The sequence below is a fragment of the Notamacropus eugenii genome, chromosome 1, assembly GCF_028372415.1.
Source record: "Notamacropus eugenii isolate mMacEug1 chromosome 1, mMacEug1.pri_v2, whole genome shotgun sequence".
NCBI classification, from domain to species: domain Eukaryota; kingdom Metazoa; phylum Chordata; class Mammalia; order Diprotodontia; family Macropodidae; genus Notamacropus; species Notamacropus eugenii.
In genome coordinates this window covers 96901568-96928475 of record NC_092872.1, presented here as the reverse complement: position 1 = coordinate 96928475, position 26908 = coordinate 96901568, and the positions used below count along the sequence as shown (strand labels likewise).

The following is a 26908-nucleotide window of genomic DNA, read 5'->3' as shown; positions in this document are numbered from 1 at the left end:
CTCTTACTGTAAGATCTTTGCCTCCTTGGGAGATTTCTCTCTCTCCTAAGGAAGAGTTCCCCCTGCACATGTAACCAAGACCCTGAATAAAGCCTAACCCTTGTTCAACTCTGGAAAGTCTCTTCTCTCATACGTTTATCTGGTTTGGCCAGCCGAAGACCTGTGATAGGTAAGGTAAGACTCGGGTAGCCCTCAGGCCTCTAGGCTTGGCAGTATCCCATAAATTTTGGTATGTTGTCTTATTGTCATTCTCTTTAATGAAAGTATTGATTGTTTCTATGATTTGTTCTTTGACCCAATTGTTCTTTAGGATTAGATTATTTAGTTTCCAATTAATTTCTAATTTATCTTTCCTTTGCCCTTTGTTGAATGTAATATTTATTGCATTATGGTCTGAAAAAAATAAGACTGATTAGTATTTCTTCTTTTCTACAATTGATTTTGGGGTTTTTAATGGCCTAATACATGGTCAGTTTTTGTTTAGGTGTCATGTGCTACTGAGAAAAAGGTATACTCTTTTCTGTTCCCATTCAGTTTCGCCAAAGGTCTGTCATATCTAAGTTTTCTAATATTATATTTACCTCCGTAGTTTCTTTCTTGTTTATTTTTTAGTTAGATTTCTTGAGTTCTGAGAGGAAACAGTTGAAGTCTCCCAATAGTATAGTTTTGCAGTCTATTTCTTCCTGTAACTCACTTAACTTCTTTTTTTTTTTGACAAATTTGGATGCTGTGCCACTTGGTGGTATTGATAATATTTCATTGTCTATGGTACCACTTAGCAAAGTATAGTTTCCTTTCTTAGGTCTTTTAATTAAATCTATTTTTATTTTTTGTCCAAGATGAAGATCACTACCCCTGCTTTTTTTTACTTCAGTTGAAGCATAGTAGATTCTACTCCAGCCCCTTACCTTTACTCTACCTCAAGTATGTTTCCTGTAAACAACATATTGTAAGATTTTGGTTTTTGATTCACTTTGCTATTTGCTTCCATTTTATGAGAGAGTTCATCCCATTTACATTCACAGTAATGATTACTGAGTATTTCCCTCCATCCTATTTTTGCTCCTATTTATTCTCTCTCTCCTTTCACCTTTTCTTTTCTCACCGGTGCTTGGTTCTGTCTACCTCCTCTCCCAATCTTCCCTCCTTTCTGTCAGTTCCCCCACTTTGCTTAATCTCCTCTCTGTTGGGTAAGATAAATTTCTATATTCAACTGATTATGTATATTATTCCCTCTTCGAGCCAATACTGATAAGAATAAGGTTCAAGCAATGCCCATCATCTACTCTCTCTTCTTCCCCTCCACTGTAATAGGTTTTTCGCACCTCTTCATGTGAAATAATTTACCCCATTTTACCTCACTCTTCCTTCTGAACCCATTTTACTCCTCTTTTTCATCCCTTAATTATTTTTATGTCATTGCCTCAAATTCACCTTATACATGTACCTTCTATGTATACTCATTTTAGCTGTACTATTAGTGACATAATTTTTAAGAATTACAAGTAACAGCAATACTGTAAAGTATTCCTTTGCATTAGGGATGTAAATAGTTTAGCCTATTGAATTCCTTATGTTTTCATTTCCCATCTCACCTGCTTATGCTTCTGTTGAATCTTGATATTAGAGATCAAATTTTTGGTTTAATTCTGGTCTTCTCCTTATGAAAGCTTGAAATCATTCTATTTTTATTGTGACCATTTCTTTGCCTTTCATGTATTATGATTAGTAGCTCCTTTGCCTTCCAGAATATCATATTCCATGACCTCCAGTCCTTTAATGTTGTAGCTGCAAAGTCCTATGTAATCCTGTAATCTTGATTTAATATTTGAATTGATTCTTTCTGGCTACTTACAGTATTTTTTTCTTTGACCTGACAGTTCTGAAATTTGGATATAATGTTCCTTGGAGTTGTCCTTTTGCAATGTCTTCCCTGAGGTGATCAGTGGATTCTTTCAATACCTATTTTGATCTCTGATTCCAGAATGTCAGGAGAGTTTTCCTTGATAATTTCTTGAAAGATGCTATCTCGGTCCTCCTTCTGATTATGACTATCAGATGGTCCAACGATTCTGACATTGTCTCTCCTGGATCTACTTTCCTACCCAATGAGATATTTTATATTTTCTTCTATTTTTTCATTCTTTTGAATTTGATTGATTCTTGATGTCTCAGAGAATCATTAGGTTCCACTGGCCCAATTTTAACCTTTAAGGAGTTATTTTCCTCAGTTATCTTTTGCACTTTCTTTTTCATTTGGCCACTTGTACTTTTTAAGGAGCTGTTTTCTTCAGTAATTTTTCTGTGTCTCCTTTTCCATTTGGTCAATTCTACTTTTTGAGCAATTGTCTTCTTTTTCCAAGCTGTTGACTGTTTTTTCATAATTCTCTTGTATCACTCTCATTCTTTTCCCTGGTGTTGGCATATGCCAGCTCCATCACACTGGGGCTTAGGATCTCCTGCTGGTTTGCTGAGGTGGGGCTTGCTGCTAGATTGCCGGAATACTTCCTGTCCTGGGTTGAACTTCCCTTTTTCCAAAGTGAGACAGACCTTTTTTTCCCAATCTTCCAAGTTGCTTTGGCTTAATGAGTGTTTCACCCTATCTTTTTGCTGGTTCTTCTGTTCCAGGATTTGTTTGGGGCACCATTTTGTGATTGTTTGGAGATGAATATGGGAAAGTTACAGTGATTTACTGCTTACTCCACCATCTTGGCTCCCAGAAGTTCTGATTAGCTTTTCTCTAGGTGGAACTCTATAGCTCTGAACATTATGGAATATATTTGGTAATATATCTTTGATAATAAAAGCAAAATAGTGTATAGACTGCTGGACTTGGAGTCAGGAAGACAAGTTCAAATCCTGTTGTGTGACTCTAGATAATTTACTTAACCTTTTTGATCCTCGGTCACCTCATCTGTAAAATGGGGATAATCTAGCTCACAGGGTTGTTTTAATATTCAAATAAAATAAAATACAGCACATTCAGATTTGCAAGTTTGCTGCTGTTAAATGAGATCAGAACCTTCCTGAAGCATTACATTTATTTAAATAATAATAACTGCAATAAAGCATTGTAATGTGTTCAAAATAATCCTTAGAAAATTTTTTCTTAAAAAAAGAGTAGATTTCTTTAATATCTGGTATTCAAAGAGCATATATAATAAAGTAATTTTGATCTTTATAAATTATTGGCCCTTGTTTCAGGAGCAATATTTTTCTAAATAATTTTTTTGTTATTTTATACTTGGCAAACACAAATTAGCAAAAGCAATTCTATGTGCATAGCAAAAGTGTTTTTATATAAAAATCACAAATCTACATTACAGTTTTCCTTTTTAAAGAATCTAATAAATTCAACATGTTAGTTTCAAAGCAGTGTTGCTTAGGTCTCCCTCCAAACCATCTTCTCTTTTCTACTGTATGTTTTTTTTTTAAATGCTTTGGTAGTTCTATTTTTTACATTATTATCACTCACATTGATCATGTCCAAAAATATATATCTCACTTTGCAACTTCCTGTCAAGAATGAGGTTGCAGATTTTCTCAATGGTCCACCAAATTTGTGCTTGGTGTTTGCATTAACCAATGCTCTTAAAGCTTTCAAAGTTGTTCTCCTCTGTACTTAGAGTCATTGCCTATTTTCTTCCTGGTTCTACTAGCATCCATTCATACAAATCTTCTCAAGTTTCTTTAAGTCAATCCCTTTCATAATTTCCTTTGGCATAATTATATTTCATTCCATTCAATTTCCATAATTTGTTCAGTCATTCCTCAAATGATGGATATTCCTTTATTGTCATGTTCTTCCTACAATAACTGTGATAAATATTTTTGTACATCTAGGTCTTTCCTTTTGTCTTGGATATCTTTGGGATATAAGTATAACTTAATAATTGTATTACTAGGACAAAGGTTATGTATAGCTTAGTAACCTTTGGGGTACAATTTCAAATTAGAAGCAATGGTTTTTCCATGGAAAAGAATGTATTTATCTTCCAAGATCACTCAGATAAATCTATGGTCCTTTATTGACTATTAAAATGAGCTCAGGGTTTATGAACTGATGACGTTTATCAAAAGCAGCAGCTTCTGAGAATAAAGTTTTTGTACAGTTGGAAATTAAATTTGGAGCAAAAAAAATTATATTTGATAAGCATGTGAAATTTTGATAATATACCCAAATAGGAAGAAACATCCATTTCTGAGATCATATTATGCAAGGCACAATTAGGTTTAACTTGTTTCCCTTACCAACTCAAACTCATTCCAGTGTTTGTTTATGCCACTGATAAGAAAGAAGGAGGAATTTAGAAGAGAAGAAAGTGAACCTCAGTGTCTTAGTTTTTACAATTGAATTCACAAATATTTGTTTTGAATATTGCTTAATTTCTATGTTCTTCAAGATGTTCATATCCCAGATATTCTTCTCATCAAATATATGCCAAGTAAGAAAGTTTTTATTTTAATTACATTGTAATTTAATTTAATTAGCATGATTGAGTGCATAGTGGTGATACCAATTTCTTCTTTTTTCTTTTTTATTAATTAATTTTATTTATTTTTAGTGTTCTAAAATAAGTACCATATAACTTAGATTATTATTTTCCCTTCCCTTCCCTCTACCTCCCCCTCCCTCTCCGAGATGGCATACAATTTTTTATAGGTTCTACACATACATTCCTATTAAATACATTTTCACTATAGTCAAGCTGTGTTGAAAAATTAAAATGAGTGGGAGAAATCATCTAACAAACCAAAACACAATACACACACACACACACACACAATGATCTGCTACATTCTGCGACTGAATTCCATAGATCTTTCTCTGGATGTGGAAGGCATTTTGCCTTAGAACACCATTGGGATTTTTTTTTTAAGACCTTGCATTGTAATGAAATTCCAAGTCTACCAGAAAAAACTCTCACACACTGTGGTCATTGCTGTGCACAAAGTTCTCCTGGTTCTGCTCCTTTCACTCAGCATCAGATCATATAAGTCTTTCCAGGTCTCTCTGAAGTCTTCCTGTTCATTATTTCTTATAGCACAATAGTATTTCATTACATTCATATACCATAATTTATTCAGCCATTCCCCAATTGATGGGCATCCCCTTGATTTCCAGTTTTTGGCCACCACAAAGTGTACTGCTATAAATACTTTTGTACATGTGGGACCCTTTCCCATTTTTTGACCTCTTGAGGATACAGTCCTAGAAGAGGTATTGCTGGGTCAAAGGGTATGCACACTTTTGTAGCACTTTGGGCACAGTTCCAAATTGCTCTCCAGAATGGTTGGATCAATTCACAGCTCCACCAACAGTGTATTAGTGTTCCAACTCTCCCACATCCTCTCCAACATTTATCATCTTCCTTTTCTGTCATGTTTGCCAATCTGATAGGTGTGATGTGGTACCTCAGAGTTGTTTTGATTTGCATCTCTCTAATCAAAAGTGATTTAGAGCATTTTTTCATATGACTATAGATATCTTTAATTTCTTCCTCTGAAAATTGCCTGTTCATATCCTTTGACCATTTATCAATTGGGGAATGAGTGATACCAATTTCTTTTATACTAGTTACATATACAATTGTCCTTATATTTGAAGATGGAATTAATGCTAATGGTATGATTCATGTATGTAAATAAGGCTCAAAAGAGTTGTATTTGATCAAATTATTTCACACTGTGAAGCATGGTTCAGACAGACTATCCATATGTTTGGACAGCTGTAAAAAAAAAAAAAATGGACATATGCCCAGGATCGGCATCAATTTTATGTTAATTTTCCAATATAAGAAGAAAAATCCATCCTGGGAAACTCTGATTTTGAGTGACCTGGTAATTATAATGGTTCAATATCAACTTGGAGGTTCAATATCACTGTAGTGGAGGGTTCCAGGAATGTATTTGGCCTCGTATTATTTATTATTTTTTACCAATGACTTGGATAAGGCATAGATTCCATGTTATCAACCTTTTAGATGACATGAAATTGGAAAAATAAGGAATTAACTTGTTGCATAACAGACAAGATCCAAAAAACTCTCAACAACCTAGGAGGATAAGTCAACTTTTAACACTTTGATGGATCCATGACCTCATCAATGCCTTTTGCAACCCAGATACACTTCATCATCACAAAGAAATTAAATAATTAAATTAGTACCACACATTATTCATTTAGCATTCATTGAACAACTTTTTAAGCATCTACTATGTGCAAAGCATTGCAAGATACCAAGATTTATAAAACATAATAATTAACATCAAGGAGCTAACAACCTATTAGATAAGGCTAGCCATGGGCATGAATCATTATAGTGTAAGGCCATATGTAACAACTGCATATTGTCACATGTTATAAGTATATTACTTAGTACTGTAGGAACTGGAAAAGTGAGCTGGAGAAGGAAATGGCAAACTCTACCAGGATCTTTACCAAGAAAAGCTGAAATGGGGTCATGGAGAGTCGGTTATGAATGAAACAAATGAATAGAGTACCAAGTGGAGTTGTATGTAGTAATTTTGGTCAATGAAGGGGAGACATTAGAGTTTTGTTTTGTTTTCATAAACATGGTAGTGAGAAATTCAAGGCAGAGATTCAGGAAAAATAATTTGGTATTGGTCTCCATAATCAACTAGAGATTGGAAAGAGTAGTGACAGAGAAATCAGCTAAATGAACATTGCATTAGTTAAGACATGAAGTGATAGAGATCTGGGTTTTGGCCATCAGAATAAAAAGGAAGGGATATATGCAAGATACATTTTAAGGAAGAATCACTAGGAATTGTTGATTGATTGGATTGAATAAGTGAGAGAGAGAAAGCAAAGGTGATGATAGGTTTTCCATTTGAATAGTGGCTCCCAGACACAATCGTTTCGGTGAGTGGTTTGAATTTTATTTTGAACAATCCCCTCAAAGAGAGAATTCACAGGTGGGGGTGTGCGTGGAGATGAATTTATAGAATGACTGTTACTTTTGTTAAAAAGATGTTTTATTTAAACAAATGATACAAATAAAAGGCAAATCTCTCTCAGGGTTAACCAATACTTCTATTAATCTAGAAATAATAGTGAAGTTAGATGGAGGAGCAAATTTTGAGAAAAAGAAGATAAATTTAGCTTTGTGCTTGTTGAATTTAAGAGGTCAATCGAATATTTTACAAACAGTTGGAAATGTGGGACAAGAATTTGGAAGAAAGAGTACATAGCAATATCAAATAAGAATTTGAAATAAAAATGTATTCCAAAAGAACAGTAATGTAGGTAATCCACTCAGAGATAAGCCAGAAATAGGTCTAGAGATAATACTCCAGTGGCGCCACTGTTTTGTTTTTGTCCTTTTAAAGTATCTTTCCTCTAAAGGTTCTTAACCTGTTGTCAGGGAACTAAAAAAAAACCATTTCAAAATAACTGGTTTCTTTTGTACTTCTATGTGTTTTATTTTATGTATTTAAAATACATTATTCTGAGAAGGGATACTTAGGTTTCACCAGACTGCCTTTGGGGTCTGTGACAAAAAAAAGATTAAAGAAATCCTGCTCTAAAAGACTGTGAAATGTAAGTTTACAAATAGAGAATTGGTATCTGCATATTGGGAGTTACCATCCATAAAATATCCTAGACTAGGGCAAATAATCCAATAAAAATGAGAACATTCCCTAAAAAGTATTCAGTTCCTTCATATCACAATTCTTAATCCTGTTTCTAAGTAACTTTGCCATGAAATCCCATAGAAATGACCTGAAGTTCCCAAGTTGTACAGGAACATTGCTCTATTACAGAAGAGTGCACAAAAGTTGTGTTGAGCATCGATGCAGGCTACTCACTTAAAGCACCTATCATTTGCATTAGCAGTAATAAAACTTGGACAATTTTCTGTACCTAGTGAGCCCTGTCCTGCTGTGTATTGTTGTATGAGGGATGTTATAGAAATGACTTGTTAGAAGATTAGTGCATTGATGTGAATTTGGACCCACCTAAAACTCTACCAGTTTGAAGCATACTACTAAACTGTGATGTCACTAACAATTAAAGGACCCTGTGTACTGCTTTGAAGACTCTAGGCAGACACACAGTACTAATTAATATGTCTAGGAGGAAGGGCATTGCAAATATAGCTATTTGTTAGCTTTCCTGAAACTGCTATCACCTTCTTCCACTCACCTATCACCTCACTCCTGAACCATTGCTGTAGCCTATTAGTTGGTTTTCTTCCCTGATATCTCTCTGTATTCCAGTCCAGACTCTACTTCATTGTCAAATTTATCTTTCTGACCATGTCATCCCCCTATTCAACAAACTCCATTGGCTTTCTATTTCCTCCAGGATCAAATAGAAAATGCTTTATTTGACTTTTAAAGTCTTTGATAGCTTGACTCCTCCTCCCTTTCCAGTCTTTTTTGTAAAATAATTTTTTACATTATCTTTCTTAAAATTTTGAATTCTCCTTCCATTTCCTCCCCCACCCATTGTTAAGGCTAGCAATATATCAATTGTGTATGTAAAATTATAAAAAACATATTTTCATATTAGTCATGATAAAAAAAGCAAGAAAAATATAGAAAGAGAAAAAACTATATTTCAATCTACACTCAGAGTTTATCAGTTCTCTCTCTCTCTTGAAGGTGGATAGAATTTTTCATCATGAATCCTTTGGAACTGCCTTGGATCATTATATTGATCAGAGTAGTTAAGTCTTTCACAGTTGATCATCATTTCTGTATTGTTATTACTGTATACAATGTTCTGGTTATGCTTAGTTCATTTTGTATTAGTTCGTACATGTTTTCTAAGATATTTCTTAAATTATCCTATCATATTTTCCTTTTTTTTAATCTCCTTAGGATACAGATCTAGTAGTGGTATTTCTGAGTCAAAGGGCATGCACAATTTTATATCCCTTTGGGCATAGTTCCAAATTTTTCACCAGAATGTCTAGACCAGTTCCAAACTCCACCAACAGTGCCTTAGTATCCCAATTTTTCCATAACCCCTTAGAATTTATCATTTTCCTTTTCTGTCCTATTAGTTGATCTGATAGGTGTGAGGTAATAGGTGTGAGTTGTTTTATTTTGCATTTTCCTAATCAATAGTAATTTAAAACATTTTTTTCATAAATCTATAGATTTCTTCTTCTTAAAAGTGCTTGTTCATATTTTTTGACTATTTATCAATTGGAGAATAGTTCTTATTTTTGCAACTTTAACTCAACTTCCTATATATTTTGGAAATGAGGCCTTCATCAGAGAAACTTGCTACAAAGAATTTCCCCCAAGTTTCCTTCTAATCTTGGTTGCATTGATTTTTTTTGTGAAAAGACTTTTCAATTTAATGTAATCAAAATTATCCACTTTACTTCCTGTGATCCTCTCTATGTCTTATGGTCATAAATTCTTCCCTTATTCATGGATTTAACAGGTAAAATTTTCCATGCTTCCCTAATTTGCTTATGACATCTTTTATGTTTAAGTGATGAACCCATTTTTCACCTTATCTTGGTAAGTGGTGTGAGATGCTAGTCTATACCTAGTTTCTGCCAAAATGCTTTCTAGTTTTCGCAGCAATTTTTGTCAAATAGTGAGTTTTTGCCCTAGGGCGTTTGGGTTTATCAAACATTAGATTACTATGGTCATTTACTACTATCAATAGTGTCCTTAATCTATTCCACTCTATTTCTTGACTAGTACCAGATTGTTTTGATGATTACCACTCTGTAATATAATTTGAAACCCAATTCTGCTAGGTCACTTTCCTTCACATTTTTCTCATTAATTCTCTATATTCTTGACCTTTTGTTCTTCTAGGTTAATTTTGTTGTTATTTTTCTAGCTCTATAATTCTTCAGTAATTTGATTGGTATGAATAAGCACGCTAATGTAGGTAGAACTGTTATTTTTATTATATCTACTTGGCCTATCCATCAGCAATTAATATTTCTCCAATTGTTTAAATCTGACTTTATTTGTGTGAAAAGTGTTTTGTAATTGGGTTCATATAGTTCCTGGGTTTGTCTTGGTAGGTACTCTTCCAAATATTTCATTTTGGCTGCAGTTATTTTAAATGGAAACTGCCTTTTTATCTCTTCCTGCTGATAGTATTGGATAATATTTAGAAATATTTGATAATATTTAGAAATGCTAATGATTTATGCGGCTTTATTTTATACCTTGCGACTTTGCTAATTTTGTTAATTGTTTCAAGTAGTTTTTTAGTTGATTTTTAGTGGATTTAGTTGATTGACTAGGATTCTCTAAGTACACCATCATATCACCAATGATGATATCTACAGATATCTATAGATATCTATATATCCATAGATATCGTGTATCTATAATAGTTTGATTTCCTTGTTGCTTATTCTTATTCTTTCCATTTATTTTTCTCATCTTCTTGCTATAGCTAACATTTTGAATACAATATTAAACAGTAATTGTGATCATTGGCATCCTTACTTCACCATCTTATTGGGAACTCTTTTACTTAATCCATTTTACAGATAATACTTGCTCTTGGTTTTAGATAGACAGTACTTATCATTTTAAGAAAAGGTTTATTAATTGCTATGCTTTCTAGTGTTTTTAAGAGGAATGAGTGTTGTATTTTGTCAAAATTTCATTCTGCATCTATTGAGGTCATCTATGTTTTTGTTTGGTTTTCTTCTTTCCTTTTTTAAATCAAATTAACCAATGGTTTATTTATTTTATTGGTTCCTTTCCAGTCTTCTTATATCTTACTCCCCTATCTTCTACTTTGTTTTAAAAAAATTGTTTTAACCAGCAAAAATCTACCCTCTCACAACCACTTCCACATTAACACCCTCCTTCCATGCAGAACATATATGGTCAAGTGAAGCAATTTTCGATAGTGGCCATGTCTAGCATAATCTTGTCTCTTTGTGAGTTCTTTACCACTCTATCAGGAGGTAAGTAGCATGTTTCATTATAAATCTTCTGGAATTATGGTTGGTAATTAAATGCTGATAAGAATTCAGCAAAAACATTCCATCAGATTTATGTACCATACCTTGTTCATTCGTTCCTCAGTTTATGGGGATTCCCTCACATTTCCATTCTTTGCAACCCCAAAAAGAGTCATAAGTATTTTTGTACATACTTAGGGTTTCTTTTGATTAAGATTAATCCTGGGTGGCACAGTAGATAGATAGCTAATCCTGGAGTCAAGGAGGCCTGAGTTCAAATCTAACTCAGACAGTAGCTGTGTGACCCTGAATAAGTCACAACCTCTGTCTACTTCAGTTTCCTCATATGTAAAATGGGAATGATAAAGAGTGTCTACCTCCCAGGGTTGTTGTGAAGATCAGATAAGATAGTAATTGTAAAGCGCTTAGCTCAGTTCCTGGCACACAGTAAGCAACATATAAATATTAGCTATTGTTTTTTGTCATTATGATTATCCTTCCCTTAATATGCCTTTCTTCTGCCTTCCCCTTCCCTCTTTTCTTTCCTCTTTCTCTCTTATTTTCCAATTGAGTGAAATGTATTTCTATACCCACCTTTGTGTTCATATTTTCTTTCTTTTGACTATTTCAGATGGGCAAAACAGAAACAATTCCTATTTACATTCACCCTGAATCAATCTGGACTAGGTTAAAGAGGTCATTCTTTGCCTCATTTTTTTTACCTAGCCTTAATCACTGAATGAGTGTTGCCTCAGTCAACCTGAGACCTGAAAAAGACCTTAGCTTTAAAAGGCCACGGTTGTCTACCACATCTGGGGCCATTTCCAGTCATCCTGATGTGTCTGGCTACTGGACCCAGGACTCCAAAGGAGAAAGTGAGCTTTGCAGAGCTCTCCCTCACCTAAATCCAATTCACTTGCATGTCATGGCATCATCTCCATGATGTCATGGTCTTCTTTGAGAACAAGGGACAAACAACATTTCATTTGAGACTGGGGTTCAAGTATTTGTCATTCCCTCTTCTCTGTAGATACCTATCATTTCATCTTGATTATGTGAGATAATTTTCCCTAACCTTCCTTCCCTTCTCCTCCCAGTGCATCCTTCTTTTCTTCTATTTCCATTCTTTTCTTAAGATCATCAAGACACAGCAGAACCATTCCAAGACCTTATCTAATTGGTCTTACTCTATAAACACTGATAATGTTCAGATTCAGAGGGGACACATATATCATCTCCACATACTTAAATGTAAGCAGTTTATCCTTGTTTAGTTCCTTATCAATGTTTATTCATGTTTACCTTTTTATGTTTTCCTTTGTGGTACTTCTGGAGGGAAAGTCTGGGCTGGTGCTGTTACTGCTTTTTTGGTGTACTGTATGTTGTGGTATTTCAGGATCTCAAGGACAGCCTGGGGACCTATTTTCATTGATTATCCTCCATTCTGTAATTCTTCCCCTTGTCACCTCACCTTCTTGCTTCCCTGGCATTCTTCACATCTCATCTAAAATCCCATCTTCTGCAAAAAGTTTTTCTCACTTCTCCTTAATCTTTGTGTCTTCCCTCTCAGACTACCCCCAATTTGTCCTTTCTGTCTCTTGTTTGTATATAATTGTTTTCATGTTTCCTTCCCCATTAGGTTTATTGACTGGATTTGATTTTTGAGGTGGTATATGCTTCCAGATTTTGAGAGAAACACTTGGGTAGAGAAGGAAGCAGGGGAGGAAAAATGATAACTATCATTTATATATTTATATATATATTTACTTTAATGTTTACAAAACACTTTATATACTATCTCATTTGATCTTCACAACCATCCTACAAATTGCTACAAGTATTATTATCCCTTTAGCACAAATGAAGAAATTGAGAGTGAGAAGTAAGGAAATTTGTCCATGGTCACACAGTTATTAAAGTTTCAGAGGTCGGATCTGAACCAAGGTCTTTCTGATCAGGTTCAACACTCTTATCTGCTATGCAACACTGACTGTCAAAGAATGAAAATGAGCATACACACATACTACACACACACACACACACACACACACACACACACACACACACACACACACACACACACACATACACACTTGCATATACATACTTTAGATGTGGAGTTTTTGAAGAAGGGGTGGGGAGAGTATGTGCCAAGCCAAATATAGAAAGACTATTAGAGTAGGAACTACTAAATTCTTAAGCGGGGCTGTTTTTCCAAAACAATGGGCCCAGACCCTTGGGCAACCTTTAAGATAGATATTATAACTATACCCTAAGTGGTCCCCCTATTGGAATTTGCCATTACTCTCAAGACAGACCATTACGCTGCTGGGGGAGAAGAAATTTGAACCCTGGATGGCATATGCTATTGAGATGCTATAAGAGTGTCAGATGTTAGAGACAGAGAAGCCAAGACAACTGTTAAGAGAATTTCAGAGAGGCTTGAATTTGATGTGCTGTGTATTTTAAAAATGGAAAACCCATCTGTTACAGTACAGGAATGCTTGACAGCACTGGATAATCACTTGGGGGCTAAAGAGAATGCTAAGGACCTTCATGTCAAGCTCCGAACTACAATCTAAGAGGTTCACAAAAAAGTTTCCAGTATCCATGTGAGTAGGAAAAGTTTTTATGTTGTTTATAATTAAAGGTACAATGACTTTAGAGTACAAAAATCATGCTCAGGGTAAGTCTTATGATAGCAAACTGTTGTTGTAGAATCCAAGAAGCACAACCACTTCTGTTAAACTTCTGTTTAATCATAATTAGTAAAATATATGAGGAAGAAAGAGAAAGACAAGCATTTAAAGAGATATGGAAAGAGAAATGAAAGTTAGCCAAATAAGACCTCATTGCCATCTCAGGTACCAAGGGTCAGTACATGAAAGAATCTGAATTAAAACTTTGGACTTTTATTAAACAAACTGTACCTGAGACTCACTATGAAGAACTAAGAGTCAGATCTTCTCTCCTATTTACAAATTAGAGTTTGGCATATCCCTTTGGCCAACTATACCCCAAAAAATCAGGTAAAAATGAAAAGAAAAGCTTTGTTCTCCTGCTTCTGCTCAATTCACTCTTCATCAGTTCATAGAGGTCTTCCTACATTTCTCTGAAACTATTTCTTAATTTCTTACAGCACAATAATAATTCATCATATCATATTGATATACCATAATTTATGTAATAATTTGCCAAATGATCAGCAGTCCCTTAGTTTCCAGTTTTTTGCTACTACTACTCACACATACACGCACACATACACAAAGGGTGCTATAAATCTTTTCTGAACATAGTGTCTTTTCATCTATACCTGACCTTTTTGGGGTATAGTTGGCCAAATTCTCTTCAGCTAATCACTTCCAGGAGACTTTACAGTGTTTCAGGGCTTGCAGTAACATATACAATATCATCCACAAAAAGAAACATTTATAAGATCTCGTCACCCATAAAGAATTCTCTTTAACATAGACTCTAATATATTTTTCCTCTATCAGAGTGATGAACACATTTGAAGAACAAATAATTCCCTATTTTGTGCCTTGCCTGACATGTATAACTGCAAGGTCTTTGAATAATAATATCTCTGTTGGTATGTCTTGAGTGCTTTTATTGGATGGATAGCATGTTAACTGATATAAAGTTTAAAGATGTAAACTTTTCCTGAAGGTCTGCTTTGACTCCATCCCCAAATTTTTTGGTGTGCTCTTTCATTGTTATTATTCTCTTTAATGAAGTTATCTATAGTTTCTATGGTTTGTTTGTTAGCCCATCAATTTGGGGGATTAAATTATTTAGTCTCCAATTAATTTTAATCATTTCTTCAGTAGCCTATTGCTGACTATAGTAATTTAACTATTTTGGTTGCTTATTATCCCCTTTAAAAAATTTCCAAGTAACTAGATTAATCCATTGACTAATTATTTATGCTAATTATTGTCCCTGCGTTCTTGAGAATTATGCCATTGGAGTCTGTGCTCTGCTTCCTGGCTTAAAAATTATTACTTTGTGATGAGTAAAGAATTTGTTTAATATTTCTGATTTTTTACATTTGCTTATGAGGGTTTTTTTTAATAACATAATAAATAATTAATTTATATAGAAGTGCCACACACAACTGATAATTATGTATACTCCTTTCTATTCCCATTCAATAATCACTTTTCTAAAATTACAGTCAGGTCCTTAACTTATTTTTTGTTTATTTTTTATTAGAGTTTCCTTTGTATGGAAGAAATACACTAAATTTCCCCCACTATAACAGCTTACCATGTGAGCAATAAGTAATTTTCTGTTCATTAAAATATAATCATTTTCATTTTTTATAATATTTGGTTCTTGCCACATCTATTGTCTACTGATTGTTTTCTCAAAGGTATGAGGCTTCTGCAGGGTATATAAGTCTTTTACCTCTCATTCCTTAATCCTGACCCATGCTTTCCAGTCTATTTCTTGACATTATAATTTGTTCCTACTTTTGCTTTGAAGTAATCAATTATCAGCATGTATATTGATTTAAATTGGAGAGTCTAGTTAAAGTCTTCACAGAATTTATCTACTTTTTCAATCTTTGGAACACATGGTACAGAAACCACAATTGTTTTCATGGTGGTGGTCTTTCTGCAAATACTAATCACAATATAAAATGATCAAATGTTCCATTAAATGATATTTCCTTTGAGTGTGTGGTTATAACCAATTCAGTCAGTTCCTTTATTTGCCTCTCTAATGAAAACCTGTGAGCCATGCTTCTATGGAGATGTATCTTTCGTGTTACTTCTGCTTTCATTTATAATGAGAACATTTAGATTGACAAGATTCAGTTCTTCCGGTGATTTGTCTACTTACTGGTCAGTTGAAAGGGATCACACATTTAAGGTACTGAAAGCAAAATTAAAATGTAAAGACACTTTAAAAATTTGGTCTTACCACATTTTGATCCCTTATTTTTGTTTTGTTTTGTTTTTTCCCTTTTTTTTCTTCTGAACTGAAAAATCACCAACTAGCACGAGCATTTGCATGTGCATAGAACACAAAAAGAATTGCACACGTGCATTCCTGTACCACAGGATTCTGTGTACATCTTGTTTGACTTTTTAAATATATAATAACTTGTAGCTTTCAAAGTTGTTTTGCCTTTCTAGCCTTTCTTCTGTTCTCTCTCCATTAAAAAAATAGATGACATAATTACTCTTTTCTTTCCTTCTTCCTTCCTTCTTTTGCTATACTCTCCTATTTTCTCTCCTCCTCCTCCCCCTTCCCCACTGTATTTTTAAAGAAATTCCTTTTAACAAATACACATTGTTAAGCAAAATCAGTTTCCATATTCTCCGTCTAAAACTGTCTCATCCTGCATCATGAATCTATCTACTCTCCTTTCTCACTCTTCTGACACCATCTCTTCAGAAGGAGACCTAAAAGCCATTTTGTAATTTTCTCTTTTTCCTGGGTTGCCACAGAGAAAGAATGTGGCTGGCCTAGTGGTGACAGTCTATTCCACATTTAGTCAAACTCATTCTTGGGAAGCTGCCTTGGGAAGCCAGGACTACACTTGAAGCCTTCCTAGCATAGTACTGTAGAACCTACCAGAGCACAGACTCCAATGGCATAACTCTCAAGAACCCAGGGACAATAATTAGCATAAATAATTAGTCAATGGGTTCATCTAGTTACTTGGAAATTTTTTTAAAAGGGATAATAAACAATAATAATATTATTATTGGGATAATAAAATAGTTAAATTTTGAATTTTTCAATAGGGTCCCATTTTGAACATTGGTTTATGAAATAAAAGCTATGACAGCTATCATTTATATAGGGTTTCATAAAGTGCTTTACATATAGTGTCTCATTTGAACCTCACAACAACCCTATGAGGTAGGTGCTACGATTGTCCTCATTTTACAGATAGAAAAACTAAGATAAAGAGAAGCTAAATAAGTTCCTGGAGAAGGAAATGGCAGACTACTCCAGTATCTTTGCCAGGAAAACCCAATATGGGGTCACAGAGTCAGACACAACTGAATCACAAAAATAACTTGCCTAGAGTCACACAGCTAGGACTTTGTGACTATAAGGCCAACACTCTAGCTGTCTGGAAGAAGGAATAAGAAATCAAATAGGATAAATACGTCAGATTCCATCTCAGAAAGCATGGGGAAAAGCTACTGAGGCAGAATTGCCAATGCTTACAAAGAAAAATAAAAGTCCTGTAATGGGAAACGTGGCAGACTTGGCTGTTCTTTGTACAGAGGTCAGGCTTCAGTCTTTTCTGATGGTGACAGATTCATTTAAAGTCAGCTCTGTAAAGAGTCATGAAAGAATAGTCCCAGATGTAATTTAAATAGATATAAGTGATATGTTTAGAAGGAGAAGTTAACAAACTACTGAAATCATATTCTGTCTCTGTGATAGGGCCTCTTTCAAAAAAAGTTATTTGCATTGGGGGGAATTTCTCCTTCTGGTGATGGGGAAGTTCTGTTCTCTAATAACTCCCCCCCTCTTTTTATATCTCTCCCCGTACTCTATGCAAATAAATGGTCAGTTCTTCCTTTTCCTTCTCTCTTAATGAGTGAAGTCAGGATCTGAAACTTTAACAAGACAGAGAACTGAAAAAAAGTACTGGTAATATTAGCCAGGTACAAAGGGCTTGGGTAAATTTCATTAATGAAAGCCCCTTGCTTGGAGGTAAGATTGGGTCATTAATGTCTGTACAATAACAGCTCCCACAAGCCCCATATGAATGCCAGATGGCTGGAACCATTCCACTAAGGGACTGATGTTTTCATTGTTATGAATTTGATTTTGTAGCTTTCTGCTTATGATGATTTGATTGGAGCATTTAGAGTCTTGGATAGTTTTCCCATAAATAATTCAACCTCGTATATTTGAAACTAAAGCTTATTAGTTTGATGTTTTTTCTCATCAGAATAATGTCATTCCCTGATTTTTGCTCCAATTGGAATAATTTACAGGGTTGATTTTTTAAAAAAGTTTTTTGTATGTTCTTTTTCTGAGACTGGACCCTCAAAGTACTTATTTCTGAATAAAGAGAATTTTCTCCCAATGTCCTTTAAAGATAAGAATAAAAGAAAATTAGTAGAGCCAGGGTGATCTAGGCAGAATTTCAAAAGTACAGGCCAACCCTAATTTCCTGTTAATGACTTAATTCTTACAATTTAAGCTCAATGCATCCCATCTCCTTAGTATCTTAGTTATCTCTATAGATTTAGATGCTTCATGTGGCTACATTATTTGCTAAACATCAAGAATTCATAGGACCTGGTCATTTCTGCCCAATCCCCCAACCCCTGTCAGAACTTGAACACAGTCTTTCAAACCCTAGGTTTTGACAGCTGAGCTTTTACTTTATCAGCATGTCTTCCATCTCCCAGTTTCTAGGTCCTTTACAAGCTATCTTGCTCAGAGACTGTTTTGTTTGCTTGTGTTTGTATCCCTAGCACATGTCAGTGTTTGGCAAGGGTAAGCACTTAATAGATGCTTTTTCATTCATCTGTTTATTCATTCATCCATTTATTCATTCACATGTAATAGGGGCCTATCATATGTGTACACTCCATCAACTTGGGCAGTGGGTGAAACCTTTCCACATGGAGCGTGTTAGGGAACTTGCTTCTGGGAGAGTCCAAGGGAAGTACTGTGCCTGCTTCTGGTAAGATAACTAATGGTGACGACAAGCCTGATTGTCTTCAGAAGCAGTCCTAATCAGGGGAAACAATATCTTAAGGACCTCTCTCCTTCCAAGTACATATGGCCCTGAGAAATAGGCCTTGGTTCTTGGCCTTTTTGTTTAATCTTTTCCATTCTAGGTGAAGAGAATGGAATCTCTGAATATGAGAGTTTCAAAATACTGGGAAAGAGAAGTCACAGACATCCAAGAGTTGGAATTCAGTCTGAGTTTTGCAACTAGCACTACATCAATGCCCTAAAGAGTGAGGAGGAAAGTTGGAATTCCAGACCCAGGGTAGCAAGCAGACATGATGGTTTCAGATGTGAACTTTGGTGGAATCAATATTATGTAAGAACTCAGATAAGTTTTGAGTATATTCCCCCAGAAATTGAGGCAGTATAGGAGAGAATATGCCCTGGAGCCATTGAGGAAAACACGTGTACCCTTGTTCTTGCTATTTCTTAGAAGTAAATATCCCCTTGTAAAAGCTAATGGGTGTTAAAATCCTTCATTCTGAGAATACCCATTACTCAAATAATCAAATTAAAGTTTAAATCATAGAATCCTACAGATTGGAGAGGTAATTTATTCCATATCTTCTATAAGAACTACAATTGAATAATCTTAGAGAATTGAGAGCCATGGCCTTCAATTCTCAAAAAAAGAGTTTCTCAGAGCTTTTGAGTTGTGGTGCTAGAGAAGACTTTTGAAAGTCCCTTAGATAGCAAGGTGATCAAATCAGTCAATTTTTTAAAATTTTTTATTTTTTTAGTTTTCAACATTCACTTTTACAAGATTTTGAGTTCCAAATTTTTTTCTCCTTCCCCAACCCAAGATGGCAAGCAATCTGATATAGGGTATACATGTACAATCATATTTAACATATTTCTACATTAGTCATGTTTTAATGGAATCAGAACAAAAGGAGAAAACCAAGAGAAAGAAAAAACACAAAGAAAAACAAAAAAAAGTGAAAACGGTATACTTTGATCTGCATTCAGACTTCATAGTTCTTTCTCTGCATGTGGATAGCACTTTCTATCACCAGTCTTTTAGAAGTCAAGTCTATCAAAATGGATCATGACACAATGTTGCTGTTAAGGTATGCAATGTTCTCCTGGTTCTGCTCACTTCATTAAGCATCAGTTTATATAAGTCTTTTCCATACAAGTTTTTCTGAAGTCCACCTGCTCATCATTTCTTATAGCAAAGTGGTATTCCATTACATTCATATACCACAACTTGTTCAGTTATTCCCCAGTGGATGGGCATTCCCTCAATTTCCAATTCTTTGCCACCACAGAAAGAACTGCAATAAATATTTTTGTAAATATGGGTCTTTTTCCCTTTTTATAATCTCTTTGGAGCACAGACATAGTAGAAGTATTGCTGGATCAAAGGGTATGCACAGTTTTATAGCCCTTTGGGCATAGTTCTAAATTGTTTTCCAGAATGGTTGGATCAATTCACAATTCCATCAAAAATGTATTAGTGTTCCAATTTTCCCACATCTCCAACATTTATCATTTCCCCTTTTTATCATATCACATTGTTTTAGCTTGCATTTCTCTAATTAATAGTAATTCTGAACATTTTTATATGACAATAGATTGCTTTAACTTATTCATCTAAAAACTGCCTGCTTATATCCTTTGACCATTTGTCAATTGGGGAATAACATGGCATGATTTTTTTTTGAGGCAATCAGGGTGAAGTGACTTGTCCAGTCACATCACTAGCAAATATTAGAAGCTAGATTTGGACTCCTGACTTCAAGACTAATGCTCTTTCCACTGTGCCACCAAGTTGCTCTAAATCAGTCAATACTTAAAGAAATTAATCCAAGCTATTCACTGGAAGGTCAAATATTGAAGCTGAAGCTTAAATACTTTGGCCACATAATGAGAAGAGGGACTCATTGGGGGGAAAAGACTGACACTGGGAAAGATTGAAGGCAAAAGGAAAAGAGGATGGCAGAGAATGAAATTGTTGGATAGTATTATTGAAACAATGAATATGAACTTGGACAGACTTGAAGAGATAGTGGAGGACAGAGGGGTCTGATGCCCATGGTCCATGAGGTCAAGATGAATTGAACACACAAATGAACAACCATAATATCTTCATCATTGGAAAGTTCAGTAATCGAGTATTTCAACTCAATCATACCCCACGGGGATTTGAATGAAATAGCAAGCCAGTTTTAAACCTGGGCATTCCAATGTCTGGCCCACTCAGTGCTAGAAGCAGTTAGGGCCAAAAGAATTACTTTGATCAGGGCACAGAGGAAAAGAGCTTCTTTGTGCTTTTTTCCCTTTAGCCATAGAGAGTCTTGTGCATTTTGAAAGGTCAGATTTTTAACTTCCTATAGGATTCCTACCAGTGTCCTGGGAACATTTTATAATACTATCTACATAAAGACCCCAAGGCAAGCTAGGCATCCTAAGGAAAAGCAGCCGTAAGCCCTTACAAGGAATACATTACATATAAGGGGAAATATATGAGGACCCCATGAAGATGAAGCAAAGGACTTCCAACAAAATGACTTCTAAAAACTGTGAGTTACCATTTTTGCCACACATGCTGGAACCTTGAGTCCACCTCCCGCCTTAGATTTGGTATATGTTCACGGGAGAGTGTGCCCTTGGTTTGGAAGAAAGATCTTGTACCCGTTGTCCTTACTGTCCCACCTTAGTAAACAAATGTTTCCAAAAGCTAATTAAATATGGCTCACTAATTTATATGAACTAATCATCAGTGGTTCACAACCTTATCATTTTCTAGCTGCTGTGTTAAAATCGCAGAACTGCTGAGCGAAGAATGTTGGGTTTGGCCTCTGAGGACCTAGGTCCAAACTCTAGCTCTGCTACTTATTACTTTTTGTGCAAATGACTTAACCTCCACGGGCCTCAATTTCTTCATTTACAAAATGAAGAATATGGATTTGATGATTTCTAAGGTCCTTTCTTTTTAAATCTATGATTCTGCAGTTTGTTATAATAATCACCTGCTTCTTTGATCTTCCATGATTCCTGACCTGTGAATCTGTATCCTTTGGGGTAATTTCATCCTTGCAACTCTCCATTCCTATTTCAGGAAGAGTGGCCATGGCTGGAGAAAATTTTTAAAAAGTGAGGTAACCACGGTACAGAGGGAAAGGACAGTGGATTTAAAGTCTGAGGACACGGAGCAGTTTTGCTCCATAACACGTGTATGAACTTGGGCAGGCCACTTATGTCTCTAGGCCTCAACGAACTCATCTATAAAATAAGGGGGTTGTACTTGAAATCCTCTAAGGTTCTTTTCAGCTCTGAGACTATGATCTTGTTATCCTAACTTTGCCCACTCCAACTTTACGTTACATAACCATCACTGGTCTTTAATTCTCTTGTAGATTGATTCCTTCTCTCATTTCCCAGAACATACATTCCAAACCTTCACTTCTTTTTCCCTTGGCAGCCCTAACACAAACCAAAGATCTCACTTTTGATTTTATATTTTGGGGTCCTCCAGTCCTCCAAATTAAGGTCATCTACCTGTGTTCCCCTCATCCATTCCTCAGAACATCTTAGCAGCATCATATACTTTCCCCTTATTGCCTCTGATTGTAAAAGTGGTACTCTTTAAGGCTAATTAATCCATCTGCCTGAACCATTGATTCTATACCAAAAAAAAGCTTTCTCTTGTCTATTTTTACTCATTGTAAATTTTTTATAGTTTAACTTAAAAAAAAGATTGCTATCTTTTGTTTCCATATGCATGTGTATGTGTATATATGTAATTTCCAAATGTATATATACATATACATGTGTATGTGCATATATAAATATACATATACATATATACATACATAAACACACATATAAATATCCATTGTAACAAAAAATAAAAAAGAATGTCAACTATATCTGGATTATATGTGTGTATGTATGGATATACACATACATACATATATATATTTACATACATATATATATACATACATATATATATATATAATATCCCATACCCATAGTCCTCTATCTCTGCAAAGATCCCTTGATTCCCATATTCCAACCAATAACCTTTCTTTTCTTTCAATGAATAAACTTGACAGAAAAGATGGCCTACATTTAATGCTACCAGGTCTTCGTTATCTCCCCTTCTCAAATTCCTTGTATTTGAGCTTCGTCCTTCAACATGCTCCAAAATCCAATGGCCTTTTTCAGTCCTCATTCTCCTTGACCTTTCTGCAGCTTTTGACATGGTTGGTCATGGGTTATGCTTTATACAAACTTTGTATCTCTCTAAGCTCCTAGTGCTGTGGTCTGCCTATGGGTACTTAATAGGTGTGAATTTTGTTGCTATTACAAGTAACAGGAATTCTTTAGTCAAAGCTACATAAAATATTAACACAAGAACTAGAATTTAGACCTTGAAATTATGGGTCATTCATCTGATTTATCCCTGACCTGTATAACCTGTATCCCATGATGTTCAAGAAGTTCATGTTTTCAAATATGTTGAGATGTTTTCTGAAGAAATTCCATGAAAATTTTGGGTAAAGTTTTCCCATCACCATAGTTTATTTTGTTTTTGTTTTAATTTTTACCTTAGCTTATGACATCTTCATATTCCAAAGAGTACTTGGCAGTAGAATAATCTAATTTGGATAAAGTAAATATTGATCTGAACAAGATTACACCTTGGGCTTACCCTGAATGTGAGAAAACCTAATTTCTTCCAATAACTCATCATTTAATCAGACTTTCTGCAATGCAAAGGAAGGAAGCAGAGTCTTCAGACATACTTAAGTCATCATTAAAGCCCTCTGCCTCCTATAATTATCTGACATCTCATATTAATGTACTTGCATCTGCCAAATTTCTCCTTTTCCCATGTGATACTATAGAGTCTGCCTCTGCCTTTGTGTGCATCCCCAGTACACAGTCTGGTCTCCTCTGAGACCCAACAGCCTTGTGCTCTACATTTTAAGGACTTGGAAAGAGCCTTGCCTGACAGATTTAAAACTAACAATAAATTAGCTCAATTTTTGGAATTATAATTTGCTTCATGTTCAAATGCCTCATTTACTTGTGTTCTCCAAGGCTATTTCATCGTGGTTTTAGCAGATATAGTGGTAACTTATTTGTCACATTTCTTGACACCACATCTGTATCTTAACAAGCTTAAGGGACATTACTCATCCTTCCTTAACCATTTTCACTGAATTGTTTGAAGAGATAATATTTGTTTTCCGCCTTTCTGTTATTTTTAATATATCAAACAGGAAAAAGAAAAGCTGAGAACATTTCTCCCTCTTCTCTCCATAAAAATTCCTGGTGATTATTTTTTTCTACTTAAGATATTATAAAACTTGTTTGAACAGATAATAGAGTAATAATTGTGATGACAACCCACAGAACTCAGCATGGATGGTGTTCCATAGGTTTTAAAAACATCTTTCTCCTGGGGGGGGCTATTATGATACTGCTGAGAACTGCCATGTTATTTAGGCTCAGAGTCCAGAGGCTGAAAGTCTAGAAGGAACAAGGATCATTGTTTAACTCCGTGGCACAAGTGTCCACTACCACTTGCTCTTTCTATCTCATCACACAGGCTAGCTCTGTCTTTATCCCTGTGCATTGAGATTGAATTGACCTTCCCATAGCCCATCCCTTGGAGCATGCTCAGTTCAGAGAAGGGAGAGGCTGAGGGATTGGCTACTCCTTTTTTGTAATATATTGAGTTATTAGTTCTTCCGCATGCAGTCAATAAGAAGATTCTGTCATAGCAGAATGTAAGCCCTCTAGCCCCGGAGGCACATATGGCTAGAATGTGGCCCCAAAGTCTCACATGTGGTCAACCAGGAATAACAATTCTAAGTATACTCCATGAGCTGGCCCTCTTATAGGCCAGTTCCTCTTCTGGAATTGCTATACTTCTAAGGTTTTATCAGGTTTCTGTGCCCATCTCCAAAGAAGTCATTCTAATTTGGTCCTGGGAAGGAGGAAAGAAGGGCAAAATTTAGGCAAGCCCTAAGAAAATTACAAAATGGGTGAAATTTGTTTTTAAAATTCTCTTTTTTCTAGGCCCCTACCTTGTAAATACGCATCCTTCTGTTTTTCTCTAGTTACCTAAACATTACCTTCCACAATCTTGTAGTATCCATGAGCACAAAATGAAATTTCCTTCCTCCAATCAGTGAATTATAATCCCTAAAACAGGAAAGCAAATCTAATTAAACTAAACTTATACTAAAATATAAATGCTGGCTAGTTCTCCCCTTAATCTTCCTAGAAACATTTGCTTTCTAGCCCAAATGAATCTACAATTGATTTTAAAAATTCCAAACAGTATAGGGAAAAGATCTGTGGATAAGTTATTTGATATTTCCTCAAATCCCACTGGCTTAATCTTTAAAAAAAAAATAAAGATGAATAATTAGAGGAATATGAATTGCTCATAGTTGGTCATACCAATGCAATGAATAAGAGCATGCTTCCTAATGAATTTGTATAGTTAGTGTTTTATCAATAATGCTGCCAAGAAAGTACTTTATAGAGCGAGTCAAAATAATAACTAAATACATTTCAGATAAATAATCTCAATGGAAATCATGAAAGAAGTATGAAAGATAGGGAAATAACACTTCTGAAGTTTAAATGTTATAAAATATCAGTCATCAAAACTGGAATACAATAAAATAGAAAGCATGAAAGTAGAATAAACTAGACATGGAAGAATCACAAAAAATTGAATTCCATAATACAGTGTTTCATAAAGCTAAAAACAAATTACTTGGGGGAAAACTTTTTTTTTTACTTGTAGGAACTACTAGAAAAACTGGAAAACAGGTTGTAAGAAATGAAATCAGATCTTTGGTTTAAACCATATACCAAAATAAGCTCAAAATCGATATGCAACATCATTGGTGGAGTTGTGAACTGATTGGAGCACATCCTGGACAGCAAAATTTGAAACTATGCCCAAAGGACTATAAAACTGTGACCTATAAAATCTTTTGACCTAGCAATACTACTACTACATTTGTATTCCAAAGAGATTTTTAAAAAAAGGAAAAGGACCTGTATGTACAAAAATATTTATAGCAGCTCATTGTGGTAACAAAGAATTTGAAATAGAGGGGATGTCCATCAATTGGGGAGTGACTGAACAAATTATGGCGTATGATTGTGATGGAATACTATTGTGCTATGAGAAATGATAAGCAGTATCCTTTCAGGAAAAACTTGGAGAGGAAACTAGGTGGTACAAGGGATAAGAGATCGCTGACCCTGCAGTCAGGAGGACCCAAGTTCAAATCTGCCCTAAGAGACTTATTAGCTATGTGACCTGGAGCAAGTCACTTAACCTCAATTGCTTCTCTAAGAAAGAAGGAGAGAGAGAGAGAGAGAGAGAGAGAGAGAGAGAGAGAGAGAGAGAGAGAGAGAGAGAGAGAGAGAGAGAGAGAGAGAGAGAGAGAGAGAGAGAGAGAGAGAGAGAGAGAGAGAGAGAGAGAGAGAGAGAGAGAGAGAGAGAGAGAGAGAGAGAGAGAGAGAGGAAAAAAGAAAAACCAGGAAAGATTTGCATGAACTGATGCAATGTGAAGTGAACAGAGCAAAGAGAACATTATACAAAGAAACAGCAAAAGTTTATGATGATCATCTGGGAATGATTAAGCAGCTAAATTTTAGCCATTCTCAGCAGTACAATGATCTAAGACAATTCTGAAGGACTTATGATGAAAAATGCTGTCCACCTCTAGAGAAAGAACTGATGAAGTCTGAATGCATATAGAAGCATCCGTTTTTTAAAAAAAAATTTCTTTCTTGAGGTCTTTTTTTCTCTGTTTTCTTTTACAGCATGACTAATACAGAAATATGGTTTGCATGATCACACATGTATTACCTATATCAAATTGCTTGTCTTCTCAACTGAGGGGGGAAGGAAAGGAGAAAATTTGGAAGCAAAATTTAAAAAAAATGTTAAAAATTGTTTTAACTTTTAATTGGAAAAATAAAATATGAAAGTAAAAAATTGATATTTAGCTTGATTATTAAAGGTTGTATCATTAAAAAAGAATAGAAGAGACCAAAATCAGCTATATCAAGGGGGAGAAGGCTTAACTAAATAAGAGACAGACATACAATGGAGAAAAACATCTTTTCATCAAATATTTGATGATGAAAGTCTGATATGCTAGATAGAAAAGGAACATATGGAGACCAGGAGTCATTCTGCAATGGACAGTTGTGAAAAGATGTGAACAGACAGTTCTCCAAAGAATTACAACTTATAATAATCATATGAA

General features: G+C 35.0%; 1 long non-coding RNA gene across 1 annotated transcript in view; it reads left to right on the top strand.

Moving 5' to 3' along the window:
• The window catches only part of LOC140523470 (uncharacterized), a 75422-nt gene that overhangs the window by 7394 nt on the left and 41120 nt on the right, over positions 1-26908 (top strand). Inside the window, exon 2 of the long non-coding RNA XR_011973411.1 lies at positions 13419-13537. This is a non-coding gene — a long non-coding RNA (uncharacterized lncRNA). The remainder of the gene's footprint in view (positions 1-13418; positions 13538-26908) is intronic.